The sequence below is a fragment of the Vombatus ursinus genome, unplaced genomic scaffold, assembly GCF_900497805.2.
Source record: "Vombatus ursinus unplaced genomic scaffold, bare-nosed wombat genome assembly UNPS02014816.1, whole genome shotgun sequence".
Taxonomy (NCBI): Eukaryota; Metazoa; Chordata; class Mammalia; order Diprotodontia; family Vombatidae; genus Vombatus; species Vombatus ursinus.
Window position 1 is genome coordinate 9,034,712 of NW_020954594.1, and position 9,752 is coordinate 9,044,463.

The 9,752-nt window shown below is 41.3% G+C and overlaps 1 pseudogene; it reads left to right on the forward strand.

Moving 5' to 3' along the window:
- The first annotated feature begins 8,509 nt into the window (after positions 1-8,509).
- LOC114023010 lies at positions 8,510-9,398 on the forward strand (annotated as a pseudogene).
- The last annotated feature ends 354 nt before the right edge of the window (positions 9,399-9,752 follow it).

The window sequence follows — 9,752 nt, forward strand, 5'->3', positions numbered from 1 at the left end:
TCCTGGCTGTTCCAGGAACAAGACACTACACGTGGCTCTGGGCCTTCTTTCTGGCTGTTGCCATGCCTGGAACACTCTCCCTGCCCTGCTTTGACCACTGACCTCCCTGACTTCTTTTAGTCCCCACTAAAATCCCACCTCTTAATTTCAGTATTTTCCCTGTTTCCTTTCTCCCTTGTTGGCTCCTTGGGCAGGGACTGCCCTTTTCCTCTTTTTGTATCTCCAGCACTTAGCATAGTGTCTGGCACATAGTAGGCACTTGATAAATGTTAATTGAATTGAAGTGAAGTGACTTGCTGAGGCTCCCAAGGGTATTGTTTTTGTTCAGCTGTTTTAGTCATATCCTACTCTTTGTGACCTCATTTGAGGTTTTTTTGGCAAAGATACTGGAGTGATTTACCATTTCCTTCTCCAGCTAATTTTATAGATGAGGAAACTGAGGCAACTGAGTTGAGTGACTTGCTCAGGGTTCCACAGCTAGTAAGTGTCTGTGTTTGGATTTAGACTAGATAACCCTTCAGGAACTTCTTAACTCTAAATAAAGGTTTCTAATCCTTCTAAAGTGATAACTGATAACAATTTAAGATATTGTGACCTGCCCAGGCTCACACAGCTAGTGTCTGAGGTCAGATTTGAACTCAGGTCTTCCTGATTCCACTATCTTGTTGTGTCCACTGCACCACCTAGCTGCTCGTGGGTAATAGGTCGCTGAGTCTAGATTTGAAGCCAGGTTGTCTGATTCCAAATCCACTGTTCTTTCCGAAACCCAACTCAGAGGAAATTGTCTGGGGAAAAATACCAAAGCTGTCCCTTCTAGCCAAAATAAATGTCTATACCTCTGTTCAGACACATCATTCATATACAAACTTCTTCCATACTAAAAAAATAGCTTTGGAGTGGGCAGGACTCAGACTCTTGTGTTTCCCACTCTGTCACCCTTTAGTGGCCTAAAGCACAATGACCTGCTTGGGCCTCATCATCTTCCTCTTTGCTCCCCTTCCACACACATCAGTGCTCCCTACTACCACATTTCCTTGCCCCTACTACCTGTTTCAGTATCAACTCCAGGCTCTTCTGGTTTTTGAAGGTGATATCTATTGTAAATGGGAGAAACACTTGGTGTGACCTCATCATTACGAGGAGTGTTTAAAATGCCCTGTTACTATCTGCTGACCAAATAGCAGTTTTCAGCATTGGATGCCTTGTGGTTGATGAAGATAAGGAAGAGATAGTCTTCATCAATCCAGTGGGATTCTACCAATTTGAATGTATATCCCTAGGAATTTCTGGGGTCCTTGCCACTTTTTAGCAGATCTTGGAAAAAGTGGTTGGTAAGAACTTCGGGAAAATTGGAAAGTGGATTGGCAGGAAATAGATTCAGATCAACAGTTATGCCCTATAGTATAATAAGGTCCAAATGTATAGTTGACCTAACACATCATTAAGAAATTAGAGGAGAGGGGCAGTTTGGTGGCGCAGTGGATAGAGCCCTGGCCTTGGAGTCAGGAGGACCTGAGTTCAAATCTGACCTCAGACACTTGACACTTACTAGCTGTGTGATCCTGGGCAAGTCACTTAACCCTAATTGCATCACTAGAAAGCAAAAAAAGAAAAGAAATTAGAGGAGATATGTAGAGCCTATATCAGATTGCATGCCCTCTAGGGGAGGCGAAGGAAGGGGAGAAAATTTTAAACTCAAAATCTTATGGGAGTGAATGTTGAAAACTAAAAATAAATTAATAATTTAAATGAAAAAGAAAAAAGGAATTAGAGGAGAATAGAAGGAGATAACTTTCAGATGTCTGGTTGAAGAAGAATTCATAATTAAATAATGTCTTTTGGGCATAGTTCTAAATGGCTAGTTTACAGCTTTACCAGCAGTGCATTAATAGTAAAATTAACAGTTAACATTTATATAGGCTTCCTATGTGCCAGGCACTGTGTGTAAGATTATCGTCTTATTTGATCTTCACAACAGCCTAGGGAGATAGATGCTATTACCACCCCCATTTTATAGATGGAGAAACTGAGGCAAAAAGGTTAAGTGACATTAGCGTACCTGTTTTTCTACATCCCTTCCAGCAATTGACATTTTCCTTTTGTTGTCATCTTAGTAGATTCGATTGGTGTGAGGTGGTACCTCAGAGTTGTTCTAATTTATATTTCTTTAATTATTAGGGGTTTAGAGCATTTTTTAATGTAGCTATTGATAACTTTGATTTCTTTTTCTGAAAACTACCTACTCATGTGGAGTGTTCAGGGAGGACTAATACCTCTGGCGTGACGGCTTGCCAAGCCCTTTTCAGGCTGCTCATCCATGTTTGGTGTCCATCTTCCCCCAATTCTTACCTGTGGCTCCAAGAAGCTACAGCATGTACAATGGCCACATCTGAGTAAAACTGTCTCAGCAGATGGGTTAAATTAGGTTGAAAGTAATTGACAGGCCTCAAACTCATTTGTGAATTAAGGGGATGTCTACCACAAGCATGTGAAGACTTCTCCCTGTAGAATGGGCAGATGAGAACAATTTGTTCCAAAGGCCATGAAGGCAGCTAAAGCAGGCCCTAGGGAGTGGTTAGAGCTTGGTCAGACATTGAAGACACCAACATCATCCACTGTATCTGAGTCACTGCCAGTCATTCTGAGTTTGTTTTGCCACTGGATTTTGATGACTTGGGAAGAAAGAGTGAGGCTGATGACTTTGTGAAATTCTGCCTCACTTGTTTTCAACTTCTTTTCTCCAGTTTGGAACTATGACCTGGAACTGGGTCCAGGGATCCCCTCTTTCTACCCTGGTGCTTCCAGCTATGCTACTCAGTCTCAACCCTCTTACCATTTTTGGATGTTGGGATGCTCCCTACCACTGCCATTGAGTATAACTCTATCTTCTTAAGCTGCCTTGGACTTGAAAAATGAGTGACTGTGACTTCTATTTGGCTTTCCTGATTGGAATTTGGCCTGGTGCCTTTTTTAGGTTATTGTGGAGGAAGTATTTTAGGTGAGTTGCTGACTCTTACTCCACCATGTACCTGTACATAGTATACAGTGACATAGGGTTATCCTTGGGAAACCACCCCTCAATGTCTTCTTTTAAAGGATGCTGACTTCTAGAGTATGAAAATCAATTTCCCTGGGTCCAACGTTTTGAGAGGCCCTCTGCATTACAGGCATGAAGATGTTCACTAGAAGTAGCAGTTAGATTGGGAAATAGTAGGCATGTGAAAAAAGACATTGCCACCAGGAAGTACCAAAAAAGATATGAGGTTCATATCCATACAGCCAGCAAGGCTGATGGACTGGGGATTGCTGCTTAGCATCAACAGGCTCCTGTCCCCTTCCACACACGCCTGGGTGCTCAGATTGCACGTCCCTTGCCTTCTCCTTACACCTTCAAGGTGATCCTTGTTCTTCACATTTATCATATTTGACATTTATAAAAATGTTAGGCAGTGAGGCACACAATATGATTAGCCAGAACCTTGTAGAATTTATCCCCAGATGTCTTTTTAGAACAACTACTGTTTGATGTTTTTTCTGAACAACTATGCCTCCACCATCTTGTACTTGTGAAGTGGTACTTGTGTATCCAAGTGCTAGACTTTACATTTATCCATAGTGAATTTCATCTTATTAGATTCAGCCCAATCGTGTAGCCTGTCAAGACCTTTTTGGATCCTGACTATCATCCAGCACATTAGCTCTACTCTGATGAGCATCAGAAATTGTCTAACCAATTCCTTTAAAAGAAGACATTGAGGGGTGGTTTCCCAAGGATAACCCTATGTCACTGTATACTATGTACAGGTACATGGTGGAGTAAGAGTCAGCAACTCACCTAAAATACTTCCTCCACAATAACCTAAAAAAGGCACCAGGCCAAATTCCAATCAGGAAAGCCAAATAGAAGTCACAGTCACTCATTTTTCAAGTCCAAGGCAGCTTAAGAAGATAGAGTTATACTCAATGGCAGTGGTAGGGAGCATCCCAACATCCAAAAATGGTAAGAGGGTTGAGACTGAGTAGCATAGCTGGAAGCACCAGGGTAGAAAGAGGGGATCCCTGGACCCAGTTCCAGGTCATAGTTCCAAACTGGAGAAAAGAAGTTGAAAACAAGTGAGGCAGAATTTCACAAAGTCATCAGCCTCACTCTTTCTTCCCAAGTCATCAAAATCCAGTGGCAAAACAAACTCAGAATGACTGGCAGTGACTCAGATACAGTGGATGATGTTGGTGTCTTCTCAGAGCTTTGAGCATCCTTTCACTCTTTCACCATTTTTCAAGAGAAGGACATAATATGGGGTATGGTAGGTAGAGCACTGGGGCCTTGAAAGAGGAGTTAGTATACCAGCCCCTTTCAAACACACTCCGCTTTTTTGACTCCCAAGTTATGTCCTTCCCACCACCAAAAGGATCATAAAAATACAAAGATTTCATTGGAACATACATGTGGGAAGGTGTCTTATAGTTCTTAGAAAATAGAGAAATGACCATGATCAAGAAAAAAAGTGAAGGCTGTCCAAATGAACAGTTAAATTGCATCTTTCTCTGAGTAGTGCTATACAGAAGAGAGGAGGGCAAAGCACACAGTACCAAGGAATTCAGGGTGAAAAAGAAGCTGGAAATCAGGGTACAGGAAGTTGGATGAATAAAAGTTAAAAAGGAAGATGGATGGTGTATCTCAGGGAAATAAAGGTACTTTATTTGCCAAGATGGAGAACGTCCATCATGGTGATGTTCTGTGGAAGAAGTTTAGACCAATGATGTATTTAGCTCTAATTTTCTGTCTTGGGATGACATCTAAAATATCCATTATTAATTCCTCCAGCACGTTATTCATTTCCCTATAATTGTCATTGTAAAAAAAAATGTAATCACCCATAATGAACATGGTTGGTTTAATAGCTTTATAGACACAGTCATTTATTCCCTCATGTTAACCTTGGCATCTATCACTGATGTCTTCTTGGAAACTGATTTCATATTAACACCATCAAAAAATAATTCATGAGCTGTAAGCATGGATCATCAGTTTCCCAAAAGACCATGATGGAAGATCATTGTACCAGGGGGCTAGAGGTGGGAACCTACCTTGGGCTGGCCTGAATAATACTGAATCTTGCAAGTATTGGGAAAGAAGTAAGGGCAAATGTACTAGAGAACAAAAAAGACACTTATATCCAAGCCTTGGAATGATGCCAGCTCACCAGGAGGATTATATTTCTTGGTCACACAGTATGATATGATTGTCTCTTAATGAGAGAAATCCACTCATGGCTACTTTTATGGTAACTTCACAGAGAGTATATAACTCCTGTCATAGTATTTTATTTAAAGTGTCCATTACTGAACTATCTGGGCACCATTTATCCAATTAAAAGAAATTCTATTGTTTCTCTGTCAGGAATTAGCAGTTCTATCCTTCTTTCTGCTTTTAAGACTTACCCAAGCAGCCTCTAGCCTAGAGTCCTAAGCCTTGCTTGTCTTTGCTTCTTCCTCACAGTCATATCTTTTCATAGTATATACTAGAGAGAACCGTCAGTGATAGGCTTGCCACATTTCTCCGATTCATTAAGATGCTCTCAGACTCTTTCAAGGTGCTCTCATCTTCCAGGCAAACGATGAAGGAGGCAAAGATTTGCTTTTGTTGACCCTAGCATCCTTTCTCTTCCCCTCTTTCCTCTTGCTTGATTCTTCTTTCACCCTTGACTCTCCAGACAAACTCTTACTGGTAATCTCCCCATCCCTATCCTCACCCCTAACTCTGGGAAAGTAGCTAGCATTCATCATTTTTTGCTGTTCAGTAATTTTAGCCATGTCTGACTCTTCATGACCCCGTGTAGGGTTTTCTTGGCAAAGATACTGGTGTGGTTTGCCAATTCCTTCTCCGATTCATTTTATAGATAAGGAAACTGAGACAAAAAGAGTTAAGTGATTTTCGCAGGGTCACATAGTAAATATCTGAGGTTGGATTTGAACTCAAGGAGATAAGTCTTCCTGACTCCAGACCCAACACTCTATCCACTGTGCCACCAAGCTGCCCAAGATTAGTCATTTATATTTTAGTTATTATACCTTAGTTTAAATTTGTTAATGTCTTATGTCTTCCAAGGGCACACATATTTTAAGCCTAATCTCTAATTGGGGAAGGAAAGCCTTTGTTCTCCATTAAGGAGATTTCAGACAGTGGTAGAGAAATATTTGTAAATAACCTTTCACCACAAAATTAAGGAGCTGGCTCCTTGACCCACCCCATTCTACACCTTAGTCCACTTGGGAATGGGGGAAGGTAAAAGGGAACAGCCAGGAAGCACTGGTGCAATTCACCCAGAATCCAGAGGAGGAATACTAAAACATTTCTTCTCCCTCAAAAATAAACAAATGAACAAAAAAAAGTTATACTTACTTGGCTATCCTGGTCAGAGAATTATGGTGAGAAGAAAAGTATATTACTGACTGTTATAATTCAAAGGTCAGCTAGTCAATTCCCAAAGGTAGATAAGTTTTCCTAAGGAACAACCTTAAAAGTTCATCCAGTCTCATGAAGCTTGCCTCCCACCTCCTGGCAGACAGGTGGTTCTTCTATAGGTGCAGGTGAGGCATTTGTTTTCAGACTTGGCCAATATGCTGATTTGTTTTGTTTGACTGGATTTATTTGTTATAAGGGAGGATTTTATAGGAGGATGCAGGGTCATTGAGAAGTGACAGTGATGTTTAAAAAAAAAAGGAAAAGAAAAGAGCATCATTAAAACATTTTAAATAAATAAAAGCATAGCTTCCTCCTATCTAAAAACAAAGACAACAACAAAAACAAAAACAAAAAGGTAAGTCTATCCAGTTTTATTCTCCCCATCCGGTAATACGTTTCAACCAACTTAGAATAATTTTATTTAAAATGTTCCTGTCTTCAAAGAGCAATAGAGAAAGGGTTTCTCTGGTGTCATCGGTCATCCTTCTTCCTCCTCCTTCTCCCCATATTAAATGTCACTTTAGGATGCCACTCCCTTGTAACTTTCCACCCTCTCAGAGGCAGAGGGGGATGGGAAAACAGGCTTTAAGTCTTTCCGAGAGTAATATTTGAACATGAGTAGATTAGGTTAAACTTGCCCACACTTAGGAGCTTACTTCCTGAAAATATCTCCTCCAGCTACAGCTAGCTGGTAAACCTCAGAACCCACTGGGCCTCCTCTGCTTGGCATCTGAGTGACTTTTAATTCAAACTCTTTGTCAAGTCAAAGACTTAAAACCTCTATAAAACTCTCTTCCTGCAGTAAGAAACAGGGTATGGATAGCATCATCTTTACTGCCTCCATCTTGTATTAAATTTGTGTATATAATCTCTTCCCAGTAAAGAGTAAACTCCTTGAAAGTGCTTAGTTTTTGTCTTTACATCTTCAGCACCTACTCAAGGTTTGATGAATTGAACTGAATTGAAAAATGATCAGCTCCTGATACAGCAATCTTATTTCCATATATCAGTACAAGATTTGGCCAATCTGATGAGTCTTGCAGCTGATGCAGAGAGGATGTAGACAGACAGTTAGGGGCATTAGGGTTGGGGAAACCTGCAGAGAGGGGGATATTCAGCCTAGAAAGAATCCAGAAAGGATATAGGTGGGGCAAGAGAGACAGTCAGGAGAAGCCAGATCAACCACAAAATAAGCATTGTAAGCAAGACTATGCACACACAAAGTTAGAAGTAAAAAAGGCAGGGGTAGAATTCGTGATCTCAGACAAAGCAAAAGCAAAAATAGATCTAATTAAAAGAGATAATCAAGGAAACTCCTTTTTGTCAAAGGTACCATAAACAATGAAGTAACATTAAAAAATTAGAATAAGTTTTTCTAATAAAAGGCCTACTTTCTCAAATATATAGGGAACTGAGTCATTTCATAAAAATAAGATCCAATTAATAAATGGTCAAAGGATGTGAAGAGGAAGTTTTCAAAAGAAGAAATCAAAGCTATCAATAGTCACATGAATCTAAATGATTATTGATTAGAGAAATGCAAATTAAAACAACTCTGAGGAATCACCTCACATCTATCAGAAATGACAAATCCTGAAGCGGATGTGGGAAAATAAGTACACTAATAAACTATTGGTGGAGTTGTGAACTGGTCCAACCATTCTGGAGAACAATTTGGAACTATGCCCAAAGGACTATAAAACTGTATATACCTTTTTACCCAGCAGGATCACTCCTATGTCTGTATCCCAAAGAGATCAAAGGAAAAGGAAAATGACTTATACATAAAAAAGTATTTATAACAGTTCTTTTTGTGGTGGCAAAGAATTGGAAATTGAGGGGATGCCCATCCATTGAGGAATGCCTGAACAAGTTGTGGTATGTGATTGTGATGGAATACTATTGTGCTGTAAGATATGATAAACAGGATGGTTTCAGAACAATCTGGAAAGACTTATACGGAGATCCGAAAGAAAAGGCTGACCTGGCAAAGTCTTCCTGTCCTCCCGCCCTCGTGGGCAGCTGGCGGGCGGAGCTGTAAGGATGGGCTCGGCCAAGAGCATTCTAGCCACCCCGGCCCGCCCTGCGCCATGCAACAAGCATCTGACGCACGTAACAGACCCTCGTTCTCCCAGCGCAGGCATTCTGCGCACCCCCATTCAGATCACAAGAGAAGAGACAAAGAAGGTGGGGGCCACTCCAGTCCTCAGAACTGGCCTAGATTCTATATCATATTGGCAGGTGGAAAGCTCACCACAACTAAGTCCCTCTGCCATGGAACAGCAGCAGAAAGTGGGGACCAAGGATATGGAGCAACCTCAGGGCTCAGATCCTCGCTCTCCCACATTTGGCATTATCCAAACACCCATGAAAACCAGCACAATAGACCCTGCAAACCAGCTGGTAAAGCAGCTTAGTGAGGCCTTTGGGGCTGAAGCCTCTAAGCTAGAGCATTCCAGTGAGCTGGCCCTGCCTGTGAAGTTTTCATCACAGCCTGAGCCAGACTTGTCCCTGGATACTCCACTATCCCTCAAGCACAAGAAACTACCAACCTCCCTGAGCCAAACTGAGGTTTCCTGAAAACAGGCAAACACTACGGATGTAACAGAACAGCCTCCAGCACTTCGAATGACCAGCCTGACAAGTTCTTGAGAGGTTCTGAGACTCCTTGTTCCTCAGGTTCTAGGCCCTCTAGAAGGAAACGTGCTGGCAAGGTCCTAGGAAGATCACCCCTCACCACCCTGCAGGATGATAATTCCCCTGGTCTCCTGATGCCTCGGCAGAGTAAACAGTCCACAGTGCTGAGTGAAAATGTGGGAGAACGGAAAGAAGGAGCTATTCTGAGAACTGGACACCCTCTGAAGATTACCTGACTGGCTGGGATCAGGGTCATAACAAAGAGAACCAGCATTGTCCCTTGGTTGAGAACTAGAACCTAATTCTCTCTACTCTTGGACTTTGCTGCTTCATTTTATCTTCTCCCTTAATAACCAGAGATGGACCCATTCATTCATCTTGCCTCCCCACAACTGAGATAATCCGATCTGAAGAAGAAAGCATGTCTTGTCAACCATTATCTCCCTGCACCCCTTATCTCTGAGTTCCAGATAATTCCCTCATCCCCACTTGTACAGTGTGTATTTGATTGATGTATGTATTATTTCCTTTATATTAAAGAAAATGTTTAAAAACTTAAAAAAAAAGACTTATATGAACTGATGCAAAGTGAAGTGAGCAGAAACAGATCATTGTACACAGGAATAGCAATATTGCAATGATGATCAAC